The sequence below is a fragment of the Corythoichthys intestinalis genome, chromosome 3 (assembly GCF_030265065.1).
Source record: "Corythoichthys intestinalis isolate RoL2023-P3 chromosome 3, ASM3026506v1, whole genome shotgun sequence".
NCBI lineage: Eukaryota > Metazoa > Chordata > Actinopteri > Syngnathiformes > Syngnathidae > Corythoichthys > Corythoichthys intestinalis.
Window position 1 is genome coordinate 45,342,280 of NC_080397.1, and position 16,583 is coordinate 45,358,862.

The following is a 16,583-nucleotide window of genomic DNA, read 5'->3' on the forward strand; positions in this document are numbered from 1 at the left end:
ACAAGTCCACAACAAAGAGCTTTTTACGTTGAAATTCTTGCGAATAAATACTTAAATCCCCAAATTCTTTATCAATTAAATTCCCAAATTTTTTATCGATATGGACGTAAAAGAGTCTCGATTCTTGGTTAAAGCAAAAAAAAAAAACGGGCAGTTTGAATTTACTTTCTGTAAATATGTCGACAAATGATGCAAGTCTGTTAGCTCTTTGTTATGATAAGGGGGCTGCCACAATGGCTTTTTCCGTTCAAAATTCTTGTGAATAAATGCTTGAATCACTGAATTCTTTTTTGATATGGACATGAAACAGTCTCAATTCCTGGTTAAATGCAAAAACTGGGCAGTTGGCAATTATTTTACATAAATATTGCGAGGTATGGAGCGGCTAATTTCTCCCATTGATTTTTTTCACAACGTTTCAAAATGCATGCATGGTACGAAAAATATAATAATAACCTTGAATCCTCGAACAAATCACTCCAGAGACAATCCTTCTTGTTTGTACGCGGTCCAGCTTTCGTGCATTTTATATGTAAATCCGGATTTGTGCTCAAAAGCATGTGTGAGAGTTTCACTCAGACCGACTTCTAATAAATGAAGCTGAGTCACACAGCCCCTTAGGGGCAGGCAGGGCGCAGTGAATCAAGGAGTTTTCATGTCAAGTATTTTGATGCCTATGGCTAACATATTAATGCAACATACAACGACATTTTACTGGTATACCAGACTCACCGCTGGCTGTTCCAGCGATTGAGTCTGGCGACTGTCCGGTGGATCAAATTCCCAGGGCGGCGCAAGCCACAACAAACAGACAGCGGAGTGGACTAATCAGCGACGGGCAGACGTGACGTTGTTAAAGCGACAAGTAACTAGCGTGAGCAGAGAATGGAGAAGTTTATTCAACATGGCTAGCGCGAGCCATGTTGACTGTTGTCAATGACTTGTGTCGATGTTTTTTTGGTCATTTAAAACTGATTTTACCGCGGATTGGAACATATTCTTGGCTCTCCCGTTCGCCATCTGTGTTGTTGTAGAGACGACTTTCGGCGCACCAGAGTGACGTTACTGGTTAAGAACACGTCACGCAAATAAACGAATTTGATTGGACGGTTGATTTTGTGCTTGCTCGAGAGGTCGTTAATGGGCTGGGTCCCAGACTATTCTCACAGTGTTTGAAAAATACAGGGAGAATAGTCTGGTGGTGCCAGGCAACAACGACATAACAATATAACATTTGTTTTTTTCACAAAATACTTTAATTTGAACATGCAACTCCACATTAAATATGACCCATTTTTAGACTGTGAACAACATATTCTATTTGTTAGGGTTCTGAGGTAAAGGGGGACTTAATTCATTGACGATGAGAGGGAGTGGTAGATAGTGTCCGAAGAATCCGGTGGGCAGTTTGGTGATAAAACAAGTGAACGGGCAAACGGGCGTTTTGCCAGGCAAGCAGTACAGGATCTAGGGGGGAAAAACACAAAAATGAGCTCAGCATTAGGATTACAAGATTCTTTGTTAGCTGAAAGTCACATACCTGTAGGTGAGTTGTTGATCTGGCGATGATGTGAGGCCAAGGACCGGTATAAGTAAGCTGCTGACGATGATCAGCGGCACCTTGTCCCAGGCTCACCTATCTGTGCAATCAAGGCGACAATTAAGGCAAAGTGACACAAATACACAAACACAGGGAGGAGGGGTTCAGTTTGAATTATAGTATTCAAACATTGAAACATTGACAGCAACACATAGTAAATGCATTCTCCCTTCATATGTTGTTATGCAACAAATTTTGAATTACTTAACTTGCAGGCAAGGCAGATCACTTGAATACACCGGCCATTTTATTAACGCTCGATTGAATAACTTGTTTTGCAGTAAAGTAGTGACTTCAAAACGTGATTATGACTTTGAGTTGCAGTCGTCAAGGCGGGAAATGACAAGGTTGTGAACCAGAATGGCAGCAGAACATGGGGTGCAGGAGGGGCGGAGGCGATAAATGGTGGTAGGTGGAAGTGGGTAATCCGGGTAATGTTATTGATGTGTGATTGAAATGAGTGTATTAATATACAGTAAGTGTATTGTCCAGGATTACTCCCATTCTCTTGACTTGCGAGGAGGGTGCAACAGTGGAGTTGTCGATAGTGAGAGATATGCTATTTTTTTAAAATGGTGGATTTGAAGCCAATGAGGAGCACCTCAGTTTTATTGCTGTTAAAGTTCAGGAAATTATGGGTAAACCAGATTTTTATTTCTGTGATACAGTCAGTCAGGGATGTGGGTAGAAGAGGAGGAGGGTTCAGAGGTGAGGTAGAGTATGGTGTCGTCGGCATAACAAAACAGTGTCAGTTGTGAAAGTGGATGTTGAATTTAAGGAAAATGTTGCCAAGGGGAAGGAGGTAGATGATGAAGAGTAGGGGCCCGAGGAAAGAGCCCTGGGGCACACCGGAGGTAACGGGGGAGGGGGCAGATTTAAATAACTTGAGTTGGATATGGCGGAAAACACTCAGGTTACTTCAAGTTTCGCTCTGAGACCCCCAATTTGGCCAAATTTCAAAATTGTCCTATATGCATGTGCAATACATAATTGGAAAGCTTAAAATCTCAATTTTCTGGGGGCGGAAACATTTTGAACAGGAGGGCCCTTTAGAAAAAAAAAATTAACAGCAAAACCCTAACTGGAGGTGAGAGCACGAGAGAGTAGAATTAGAGACGCCACAATTTTAACGAGATATAATCGCGTATTTACCTCTTTTCGAGCCAAAAACTCCATGTAACATATTGTATATCATCGAGTGTCAAGTCTCAGCTGTGAAAGGCCACAGCTGGATTTTGAGGAATTTTAAGGGTGAAACATGGTAATATAACAAGGGTCGCAATGCAGAAATCGCAGGCATCAAGGAGTGGCCGAGATTTTCTTTTTCATATATTTACCCTTTTAAACTTTTTTTTCAATTTTTCTTTGTTTGGATCGATTATTTATCATCTCAAATAACGGGGAAAATGCAATGGTAACAAAAAAATACAATTAGGCAATAGTTATGAGGTAGATATCCTTGACTTATTTACAGATACCATTTTTTCATTATGACGTAATTTGTTTAAAAGTTTAAAATATGCAAGTGAATAATTTTTCAAAGTTTTTTTTTTTTAATGAAATATTAGACATCAATTAATGATTTTTAACTAAAAATGACAGACATTTTGTATAATAAATATAATTACTTCCCTTTTTTTTATGACTGGGTTGAAACAAAAGTGGTTGCGCGGCGTCTGTAAACGCAGCTTTCCAGGGTGAGACGGACAAATTAAAAATAGTTCGGGAGCTTAATGCGCCATGAATTTGCTATGGCAGCATATAGACATATTGTTCTATCAAACACAACAGTTCTTTTGGCTTAAAATACAGCAGTTTATTTTAAAGAGGGGTGCAACAGCAGAAACTGCTTTTTCAGTCTTGTCTGTGTTTCATATATTGAGTGCGTCCAGAATGGTAGGATGGGAGCCAGTTCAACAGGGTGCGAGTGATGCTAATAGTGGATAGCCGGTGGAGGAGTGTGGTGTGACTAATGGTATCAAAATCATCAGATAGGTCCAGAGGGATGAGGATGGTGAGGAGTCCAGAATCAGCTGCCATGAGGAGGTCATTGGTTATTTTGACAAGTGCTGGTTCAGTGCTGTGTAGTGGGCGAAAACCGAACTGGAACTGTTCATAGAGATTATTGTGGGATAGGTGAGAGTGGAGTTGGGAGGCAACTGTTGTTTCAAGGATTTTGGAGATGAAAGGTAGGTTGGATATGGTTGAAGATGTTGTAGTTGGAGTAGTTGGCACCAGGTTTCTTGAGAATTGGAGTGATTGCAGCAGTTTTGAAAGAAGCAGGGACAATTCCAGATGTGAGAGATGAATGGATGATAGCGGAGATGCGCGGGACCAGGCAGGCTTTAACTAGTTGTGTGAGTCCAGTTGGCAGGTGGATGATCTGTGCTTCCGGATGAGTTCAGTGATCGCGGGGGGGGGGGGGGGGGGGGGGTGGAAGGAGGAGAATTGGTGTGAGTACAGGTGCCAGTCAGATGAGATGCTGAGATTAATCCAATATTAGGATACTGAGCTGCTTGTCAATAATATTTCACACGACAAATACTTTTCATGTAAATTATTGTTTCTTTTATAAAGCTGCTGCACTGAATGATTTGTTCACAAAAACGAAGAAAGAAAAAATGGGCACGCCAGTGTATTTGTATTTGGGAATTCCACCAAAATTCCGAAGCAGATGAGGGCACAAAATTTTGTGGAGGCTACAGTGCATCTGTCACCAAGAAGGATGGAAGTGTCATCACTAGCTGAGGCGGGAAATTACAGGCAGTCGCTCTAAGATACAGTTCTTTACAGAGGCACTTTTTACTTTCTGCTGAGTGCCCCTGGAAAAATAAAACCTAAATCTTGGCTGTCACTATGTGGCTTTGGTGCACTACAACACTGTCCAGTGCATGGGCACTTGAGAGGCGATGCTACTGCTGCATATGTTATACACTAAGAAAATAAAAAAATAAATAGAAAGAAGTGTGCGTTTGTGTAGGTGTATTTTTGTGTGTGTGTGTGTGCGTGTGCGTGTCTATGTGTGCAGAATAATAAGGATGAGAAGTGCCCGGTGTGGCTGCACAGCTGCAGTTTCTGAAAATCAAATTCGTCGGTAATGAGGCAGACAACGGAGACTCAGGCAGACCCAGAAGATTTGAAGGGCAGACAGAAAAGGGAAAGGAAGGAGGGGAGCTGAAAGGATGACAAAGGGGGAGAAACTTATTGAATTAGTCAGACAGTAATAGCAGAAAGAGATGAGCATAATATGGACATGCAATGGGGGAGGGAGATCGGAAGTAGTGGGTATTACCTAAAATAAGAATCCCGCAAACAATGGTGGGATTGAATGGAAAGGTAAAGGTTTGTATTTGCATCATTCATCAGAGGGATGAGTGTGTTATTAAAACAAATTAACTCCTGTGTTCTCCAGCAACTGAAGTGACTGACTCAAACTTCTGAGATGCTTTCATTGTCAGACAAAGCAAGGTTATTAAGGTAAGGGATAAACAAACCATGAACTGCATAAAAATCACCAGCGTTGGATATCAAAATGAATAAGTAAGTCTTTGGGTGTAGTGCATGTTGAGACCTAAATTGTATAATACCGTATTGGCCCGAATATAAGACGGTGTTTTTTTGCATTGAAATAATACTGAAAAAGAGGGGGTCGTCTTATATTCGCGGTCTAGACATTATACCCATTTGCGACGCTAGATGGCGCCAGATATCATTGAAGCGATGTTCTATCATGACGGATCTCAGCTATTCTCCCCATTCACGACGCTAGATGGCGCCAGATGTCATTGAAGCGATGTTCTATCATGACAGATCTCAGCTACTCTCCCCATTCACGACGCTAGATGGCGCCAGATGTCATTGAAGCGATGATCTGTCATGACAGATTTCAGCTACTCTCAAGTTTAACCAGTTTGCATTACTGCAATGTTTTTCGTTATTCAGATTTGTTTCAAGACTACAGTTACAGTTAGACTTCACTTTGATGGTTATTGCAGTTATTGCAATTTTGTTGTTTTATCGCAATAGATTGGTTTATTTACATTTAAAAAACCAGAAGCCATTCATTTACGAATGTGGTTGCACTTTAGTTTACATATTTAAATGTTCAGATGTTAAGATTTGAATGAGGCAAAATTACATGCTTTTTTTCTCAAATATATTGTTATAATTATTTTTTCGAATGTACTGTAATTATTTTCTGTATAAAAATTAATTTGGTGTTCAAAAAGTCTTTCTTCAAACTTGAGTCTTGAAAATAGGGGGTCGTCTTATAATCAGGGCCGTCTTATATTCGGGCCAATATATTATTTTGGCCTACACAGACTATTTTGTTTTAATACATTCAAATTACAGTCATGGATGAAATTATTGGCACCCCTGGAATTTTCCAGAAAATACAGCATTTGTCACAGAAATTAATGCAATTACAAATGTTTTCAGTATGAATGTGTTTATTTCTGGATTGTGCAGTAAAAAAAAAAAACATGCAAAACTGCCGAGGAAATAATTAAAAATTGACACAATCTTGGACAAAACTCAACAAATAGGCTAGACAAAATTGTTGGCACCCTCATCTCGATATTTGGTTCCAAATCATTTGGAAGAAATAACAGAAAGCATTCACTTTCTATAACCATCAACAAGTTTCGTGTGCCTCTCAAAAGGAAATTAAGACCACTCTTTGTTTACGATCTGTTCCAGGTCTCTCAGATTTGAAAGACCTTGCAACAGCAATTTTGAGATCCCTCCGTAATGTTCAATATATGATTTAGCTCCGGACTCGTCGATGGCGTTTTGTCTCCAACCATTTCTTGTTGCTATTTGAGGTATATTTTTGGTCATTGTCTTGTTGGAACACCCATGACCTCTGATGCAGACCCAGTTTTCTGACACCACACCCTAAATTCCGGCCAAAAACACTGTAAAGGCACCCAGTTCAAGAAAACAACCCCAAAACATCATTGGACCTCTACCATGTTTGACTATAGGCACTGTGCTCTTTTCTTTGTAGGCTCATTCTTTTTTCTGGAAAGGGGTACTGGTCTCCAACCGTTTCTTGGGGCTATTTGAGGTATGTTTTGGGTCATTGTCCTGTTGGACCACCCGTGACCTCTGACGCAGAAGACCCAGTTTCCATCGATGTGTCTGGATCTAAATCCCATTGAACACCTATGGAAAAATCTCAAAATTGCTGTTGCAAGAAGGCACCCTTCAGATCTGCGAGACCTGGAGCACGCAAAAGAAGAATGGTCCAAAATTCCATCTGAGAGCTGCATGAAACTTGTTGATGGTTATCGGAAGCGACTGCAATTTTTTTGCATTCTGTGTAAAATTGTTGACCTTTTGGCTTTTCTCTTCAGCTTTTTTTTTGTGTGTGTGTTTTTTCAATGTAAATTAAAAAAAAAAAAACACATTCATACTGAAAACATCTGTAATTGTGTCAATGTCTGGGAGAAACTATTTTCTGGAAAAATTCCAGGGGTGACAATAATTTTGTCCATGACTCTATAAGTGATGCTTTACACTCATTTAAAAATCTCATTGTACATGACTTTGAACAACTAAGTATGAGATAGTCATTGTGTAAAAGATACAGGCCTTTTTTTCAAATTGTGTTTGAAAATTATAATTGTCCAAAATAAATTGGCTAAACTAATTACGATGCATATTGACTCCAGCCATTGATTAAGCAGCTAACCATTGGTAAGCTTTACAAGAAAATATACAGCTGTTCACCATTCAGAACTGTTCACGGAAAATAGCAGTGAGCACTACTATATTATTTACGTTTATGTATTTGTGGGTGCTTTTCACAAATTCCATTAAATTTATGGTAATCTGTAAAACCTTGTTCTTTCAACCTTTTGAAAGCTTGTTGAGGTGGAAGGTTTTTCTGATTAACATAAATGGAAATGGTCTATTACATGTGTTGTTTATCTTTAGTGGAAAACAAAGTCTACACTTCTGTTATTATCGTGGTTTTGAGAGGGTAATGTTAAGTCAGTACTTCTCAAATAGTGGGGCGCGCCCCCCTGGGGGGGCACAGAGCGATGCCAGGGGTGGCGCATGTGACCTCGGGGAACATGCTTTCTTTTTTTTTTTGCCGTACTAGAATAACGTGTACTTGCACATTCACTCAGTGGGTGGCAGTGGCGCTCCCATTTTCAGAGTGTGCGCAGTATTTTTGAACTAAGCAAGAGCACACAGAAAAGAGATATGAAGAGCTGTTCGCCGTTTTCGAAAGCCGTTTTCCGGCCGGACTCATGCAGCGACCCGGTTTGGGATCGTCACGACGACCGCCCTCACCTACGGTTCTCCCAAGAATGCGCTTTTTTCGGTCCATTTGCCTTTTGGCTTTGACTTTTAATGCAGTGGGATATGAGGAAAGACCACTGTTTACTGCGTCCAAAAATGATTATAGCGGACAGCCGGAAGCCAGATCAATTAAGACGCCACTTAAAGACATTAGACCTCAATCTCATTGATAAGCCGCTTGATTGCTTTTCAGCGAAAACGTGCCGAATATTGCCAACAATCGTCCCGCTTTGTCAGTATTATATCAGTAAACCAGTGAGCACTGTTAGCATGCTCAGTGCAAAATAACCCCACACCATTGAAAAGGAAGGGATACTGTGAGCAGCGAAAATAAAAATTGTCCTTCTGTCCAAAGACACTTTTTTTTCTTCTATTCAGCTTTGTTTTTTCGGTCAATTTTTTTGGCATATTATCCTCATGAGTTAGTGTTTCTAATCAATTTGAATTTGTTATTATTTACTGATTTTATTACATTTTATTTTTCAGTATCAAATGGTCAAAAATGTACCTTGAGTGAGTTTTTATAGTTTGGATGTCTTTTTTTTTTTAATTCAAGCAAATTGATGCATGTTAAGTCTTTTCTGTTACAAACAAAACAATGCTAATAAAGTTGACGTTATTATTATAATTTGATCTACGCTACTTTTTTGTTTAATAGAAAAAAAGACGCAATGTTAGGCAGAGGCGTACTTATAGTAATATAGACAAATGATACTATTTACAGTGGCGGCAGAGAGTTTGGGGGGGCGCGAAACATTTACGTCTTCCTTGGGGGGGCGTAACAGAAAATAATTGAGAAGCACTGTGTTAAGTGCACCATAACACATTGTACCTCTGCAGAAGTGGAAGGGGGAGGATGTCGGTCACATCGTAGCTTCCGTTGAGACCTCATAAAAGTGTTTTTGAGAGAAACTGAATGATAATTAGTTGCCAGTAGCCATTTTTTCCTTTTTGTGAATGGTTGACATCACATCAGGAGCTATATGAATTCCCACAGATTCAGACAATTATTATGTTTGATGACTTTATTCATACGCCCAACTTCAATAGAATTTTTGTCGAAGTCCACTTTGCACATACCTCACGTTTTTAGTCCGGGCGCCCTATTTTTGCAGGCAACACAGGTGCGCTCCATCATAAAGTGCAGCATAAATGAGTTTTCATGTTAATGTGAAGTTCAACACAACTTTTGGAATTTGGTCGAGTGCTCTGCGCAAGATTGAGGGTGTGTCCTTGAAGAAAAGTGATAATTTCACAAATGACAGACCTCTTTTACCTCCTGCCAAAAAAGTGGTCTTAGGCCATGTCTACACGCAGCAGGGTATTTGGCAAAAATAGCTGTTTCTACGGTTTGGCCTATCATCAACATGCACATTTAAACGAGGGTTCTTAAAAACTGCATTCAAAGTGAAGATGTGCGAATTCTGCGTTTGTTGTGCCATCATGTGGATACTGATAACCGAAGATTTAACTGTGGAAACGTCACTGACTACGACAAACTTTGTCCCTATGTTACACATGAGACCAATATTTACATTTGGAGTAAATTAGACAGGTGCTTTTTTGCTTCCATTCATTTACAAACTCTTGCAATGCTTCATATTGAAGGACACACGCAAAGGATGGGGGTATTATGGACAACTGTTTTTCACACATTGTTATGAATGTACTTAAAAATGAATGAAAGCGGTTGGCTGTGGAAGCCTTTTTGTCTACAAACGTGCTGTTGTGGACGTAATTATTTTTTCTCGACGTAATAGGGCAGGATCCTTGGTTAAAAAAAAAACCTTGCCCAGTGTACAGTAGACATGGCCTTAGTTCCAGCAAAGAGTGAAGGCCACTACTGGTCTAAAGGCTATTTTGGTGACCCTGCGATCAAGGTTCAGCCACAGCTTTCTCTATGGATCCTCTTCGGCCTCCCTTACAAGTGTCAAGTGTAAGCTCCAACTGGCTCACCAACTCGGATGCCCAAATCATCACCAAAAAAACACTCTTTCAGTGACATCTCTCTCATCCCTCAGCAGCATCGCAAGCTCCCGGTAACATTTAGAATTCAATAAAAAGCTCCTTCTCTATGTCTCCAAGGCCACTCACAACTTTGTTCCTCTAAACATGTCTGACTTCCTCCACCTCTCCATCCCAGTTCACACGCTAAAATCATTTTCGTCCTTCCACCTGCCCCTCTCATCACCTTAACAAGAAGTGCCTTCAGTCTTTCAGCTACTCTCCACAGCCCTGTAATTGAAAGCAATTGTCACCAAACCCTACGCAATGCTGCTTCCTTCATCACTACAACTCAACACAAATATGCTCAAGGTTATGGCTCCTTTGCTGGGCTGCGGGAGGAGGGATGGGCTGCGCTGAACCCCCCCCCCCCCCCCCCCCCACTGCCCGTCCGCCCTCACTCCCTGGGCTGGCTGGGTGGGGGCCGTGGCCCTGAGTTGGTGCCCGCGTGGCGTCTCCGCTCGTCTTCGTGGCTGGTAGGGTCGGTCGCCAGCGGGCTTACACTCACAAGGAATTCACACGATTACTGGGTTCTAGATCACAGAGCTGATTTGTGTACACTCTACCCCTTTCAATCATTTAGCTTATAGACTCCCCCACCCCCGTCCCATCTTTCCCTGGTCAACAGGCCCCCGAGATGGTGTCAACCGGAAATACATCTAGCTGACGATAGCACCAACATATTAGTAGTTAGTCTAGACGTTCAATGTATTACTTGTTGTAGTTTGTATTTCTTTTCTTTCTTCTCTTGTGTTTTTTTTTCTTCTGTTCCCCCATAACCCCTTCCTGTTCGCTGCTTTGTCATAATAAACGAGGTATATTGAATGATCACAATGGGAGTATGTCAGACTCGCAATGTGAAACATTAAAACTGTTCAGACCATCCGGGCACTTTGACTTCCATTCTCCATGTCAAACAGCTGAACAGGACAGGTTTAAAAAAATAAAAAATAAAAATAAATAAATAAATAAATTTAGACTTCCTTTTTATTGTAATAATCATTAAAAGAAAAAAACAACTGCAGATGGGCACGAATTATGAACCATAGCAAGCAAACAGTGTTAAGTGTTGTTTTAGTACCTAGGTGAAATTACTACCGGATTCCTGCACATTGGAAATGAAGCAATCTAGAGCATCAACAGAGAAGATCAACAAACCTCATTGACCAACCTTGAAGATAACACTGAGTCATGTGCAATCTTTCTCGCATCTGGACATGTAGTCCATATGATAACACAATCTCCACAGTGAAATTGAGCCACCAACAATCTTGCATATCACTGGGACTCTGGCTTGCTGGAAATCTTGGAAACTGCATGTCCAAAGTCACATAATAGCCTCCCCTGATCTGCAGTCACACGGCAGATTCCCAAAGAGCGTGTCACTGGGGGTGGCGTAAAGGGGGGCTGAAACGCTCCGCTCGTTACTCTAAACGCTGCCTAATTAATAATGTATCAGAGCGGACGCATTGAAGCACAGCAGGGCTCCTGTGCATGTCACAATCACTGACAAACGCACTCCATACCACACACACATACAGATTTCCGCACACAATTAGGAAGCGACTCACCAATCCACATAACAACAGAGTCCCTTACCCAAAGCCTAGTATTCTGGGCTCGAAATATTTAAAAGTACTTTTCGGTTCACCGCTGAAGCTGTACATACATATTTACTAAATAAAGTATATACGTAGTCACAAACATTATGTATGTAAATACACGAACTGACCACAGCATTAGGCATACTTTCATTATCTAATTTGATTATATTGAGTCTGGAAAAATAGTACACAGTCATTTATTTTCTGTGTGCTTGTCCTCACTATAGAGTTGTGGGTGTGCAAATATTAATCTACACTGTCAGAGAGGTAATACATTTAATTATGTGTTTATCTTTCGATTGCTGTGGTTTACAATTGCACAAGGGCGTAGGTTTGGTCTCAACATTGGTAGGGACGGTATGACAGCATAATATCCATGTACACTTTTTGCTGGGGGTGGGACATTAATCAGACCAAAAAGACTGGGTGAACTGGGGTCAGGGCTACATTTCTCTCGAATATGAACCTTATTAATTGGTAGGCTAAATGATCAATGCAAAATACTGTAAATCTTTAATTGACCTATACTAACTTTAATGTGTATTGGTTCAGGTGAAGACTTTCAGAATAAAAGTGTGGATTTTATAAGCAAATTTAAATTGCAATGTTTGAACATTAATCATATTAAAATACACAATAAATACAAACTTATTAAATAATCTCATAACTTTCCTGGAATGCAAAAAATAGACATTGTCTTAGGACCACTCAACATTGTCTGTCTAAATAAATAAATTAAATATAACTGGGAAAAAAAAAACGTCTTTGTCAGGGAATAACAAAAACAAATAAAAATGGAGCCTTACATCAGGTAAAACATTTCTGCTTTTGCCTCCAAGTACAGCCTAACTACACAAAAAATGAAAGCTCCGTTGGGCTGCTTTAAGACGACACGTCCCTCTAAGCAGCTTCCTACTCGAGTCTTGCAGGTTAGCAAGTTCACACAGTTTCACGTAATGCTAACTCTGATCCAGGTCGGACTTTCAGTAACAAAATTAGTGGTGTGTTCCCCACATCACCAACATTGACATCTTTTTACATTACTTACAGTGGCTGCTGCTGGCTGAAAAAAAAAAAAAAGTCTAATATCCCTCTGCTTTGGAAGGGGTGGAGGAGGAGGCATGTTGTCGACATGTTGTCTATGTCGGGACTGCAGGCGTACGTGTAGGGGGGCGTGGGGTGTGTGGGGTCAAGACATCAGCCAATCAAACATACATTTAATTAGGGAAAAAAATGGACCGGTACATTCAGCAAGTGAAAAGGGGTAAATATAAGTCTGAACATAATAAAAATAATTCACTTAATAATGGTAGAGTCTATTCTATTCTTGCAACATATGGAAAGACAATCTAAATTACCTATATAACTTAATTCATTACATAATGCAAATACATAACTTGCTTAGATGTTGGTGGGGACAATTTGAGCATCCTGAAAAGTTGATAGTGTTATGTCCTGTCTCTATGCAAACCTACGCCCTTGGAATCCCACTTAGTTTACTCATTTGAAAAATATTAGAAAGTTTGAAGTGGCGCCAATTAATGCTTATTAATACATGATTTTAAAATTTGTTCATACATGGTGTAAAAACAATAAAATATTTAGTTAATCTTATCGTAATGTCTATAATTATTTAATGGCATATCTTTAGTCATTGTTTGCCAGAAATAAATTAGGCAATAATAGAAAAAAATGTTTAATCAGCCTGTTTAACAAATAAGGGGCTCTTTGATTTTGAGAGCTATATAAAAAAAAAATTACTCGACGTGACTTGATTTAGTCAATTATGCATACCCTCTGTAAACCTTTCACTACCATTTTCAATCTGGCTCTTAACTTAATGCATTGTGTATACAATAAATTAATTAGCATTTATTTTTGTTTTCAGATTCAACAACATGAAAAATTGTATTGACTATCCGTTTAAAATGCAGGATTAGTTGTCCTACAGAGAAATCTTAGACTCCAGGATTCTGGTGGATTAGGATTGGAGAAAATGTATGAAGTCTCTTAGCAAGGCGGGTGAGTAGGACATTTTTTTTATATTTATTATCTATACAGTATATGTTCTGAAACTGACAAACATTCACTGTTAGCGTCTACTACCCCCACCGCCTCCTTCACATTTGATTTATTTGCTTCTTTGTTTGTGTTTGTCATATGGAGAGATGTAAATTTAGCCACCCCAAGGGAGAGCATCCTCACCAGTGACACAAAAAAAGACCGGGGAAAAAATCAGAATAACATAAGCCACAAAAAAGTGCAGGGGGTGGGAGTAAAAAGTAAAGGAGGGATTGTAGTTTCAGAACAAGAGAGGGAGGTTTGAGATGTGCAGGACTCTGTAAACAGTCAGTGCGGGGGCTGGAAAATTAACGCTGCATAAATTGTGTGAAACATGTCCTATTTTCCCTCCATTCTTTCCCTCAGAACATTCTTTTAAAAGGGTTCAGGATGCAGGGCTGTCAGATGAACGCCAGACAGGCATTTTCTAACTTTGTTTGATCCTTCTTCTTTTAAAAACACTTGCTGATGACAGAGAGGAGGCAGAAAAAGGTTGCCGCGTGTGTGCTGGTAAGTGAAGAAGAGGAGTGACAAGCAGACAGGAGACACATGTAGTCACACTTTCACACTTATCACACTTTTATTGACACTCCCTTCATAGCAAGCGCCACCCCTCACGGAGCTTGTGTCTGATAAACGTGTCAACCCCTCAGCACATCTGATAGTAGTGCAAGAGGTGACACAGAAAAGGTCAACACGTTCTTGTTTTCAAAAAATAAATAAATAAATGTAGGAAATTATAGTTTGTGCTATATTGTGTATAGGTTTCATAATTTTTCAAGGACATTAAGTACAAACCTCTTCGGTAATGCACTTTTAAAAAATCTGCAGGCACTAACTCTGTACTGATGTCTGCAAAAACAATGGATCTTTTTTAGGACATATTTAAATAACATAACAGTATAAGACAGAGTAATAAAAAGTAGGGCTGTCAAATGATTCAAATTTTTAATCGAGTTAATCACAGCTTAAAAATTAATTAATCATAATTAATCGCAAATCAAACCATCTATAAAATATGCCATATTTTTCTGTAAATTATTGTTGGAATGAAAAGATAATACACAAGACGGATATATACATTCAACATACTGTACATAAGTTCTGTATTTATTTATTATAACAATAAATCAACAAGATGGCATTAACATTAACATTCTGTTAAAGCAATCCATGGATAGAAAGACTTGTAGTTCTTAAAAGATAAATGTTAGTACAAGTTATAGAACTTTTGTATTAAAACCCCTCTTAATGTTTTCGTTTTAATAAAATTTGTAACATTTTCAGTCAAAAAATAAACTAGTAGCTTGCCATTGTTGATGTCAACTAATTACACAATGCTCAGGTGCTGAAACCCATAAAATCAGTCGCACCCAAGCGGCAGCAGAGGGCGACAAAACACAAAAAAACACAAGTAACAAGTGGACATGACACTGTGCTGTCATTTTAATCTGTTTGAGCGGGGCATGTGCGTTAATTGCATCAAATATTTTAACGTGATTAATTTAAAAAATTAATTACCGCACATTAACGCGATAATTTTGACAGCCCTAATAAAAAGATTATACTAAAATTACAAACTTTACAAGAAACAGTCATTTTTGGTTGATTGAAGACAATTTAGCTGAAGACTTTAAAAGATATCCCTTCTTTAATGTGCAAAATATTACATTGGATATTGGATACTGGGACGTCAAAAAACCCAGATTTCAGACAACAAGAAACACTTTTACTTATCAATTTATGAGGTGAGATTACTGAAGAAATTTAATATGGATGAACGTACAATTATGGGACAATTTATGAAACTGTATAAAGGTATGATTTTCAAAAAATATAAGGATGAGGGAGATGTGGATAATAACTGGGTGTGTTGTGGCAATTGTGACACATACTGTGATATGGGATATTTGGGTTATTTTATTTATTTATTTATTTATTTATTTATTTATTTTTAATGTTTCCAGGTTTGATTTATGGACTAGGCTTTTGCGACATTTCTGTATAGGTTACATGTAGAGTTATATGGTGGGATTGTATATGTGTTAAACAAGAATATATTTGTTTATAGAGGGAAACTGATACGTTAGAACTTAAGGACTAGGGGTGGGAGTAGGCATGTACCGGTATGAGATTCTGACGGTATGATAACCTTAAGCCAAAATATCACGGTTTCACAGTATCACGGTATCGCAATTACACCTCTAAAATATGTTACTTTGAGATGTCTTGGTTAAAAAAAAAAAAAAAAAAAAACGTTTTTCCATTGAACAGGATTTTTATTTTTTAAAGCATATTAGCAAATTGGAGCATAAGTACTGTATAATGTTAAGTTAAAATAAATATAAAGAAAAACAAAAAATAACTGAAATATTCTAAATAAAATTAAAATAAATGCAGTCCTTTAGGTGAGCCTAAACCAGCACCCACAGCTCAACATTATTACCATCAGAACAAAAACAATTGAATTATTTATCATAAAACACATGTGTGTATGACTCGTATCGTGTTTATACTGTACACACACACACACACACACACGCTCTTTCTCAACACAGACAGTTAGTTGCCAAAGAGAAGAAAAACACCACGTTTTACCACCGCTAGACACACTAAACATGCTGGAGTTAACTCTCGTAGCTGGTGGGAAACGTTCATGACAGTTTTTACTAACCTTTAATTTTATGTAAATGCAAAATCATATTGGAGGTATTGCCTCCTCGGCAGCCACACTGCGCAAACATGTTTTACATGTCGCTTGGCCCTCCTCTAAGATGCGGCCGTCTGTAACTTGTCTGTAGCCGAAGTATTCCCATACCAGTGATTTCTTTATCTTCGATGGGGGAAAAAGTTTGGGAGTTTCACCTCCTCCAGCCATCGTGTAGCACACCTGACTCACTGACACTGAGCAACAATTGGTGGGGGAGGGTTGAGCCTTGCAGCTGCAAGCGAGGGATTTCTCACTCATTTTTGGGACATAAAAATAACTAATACGCAGG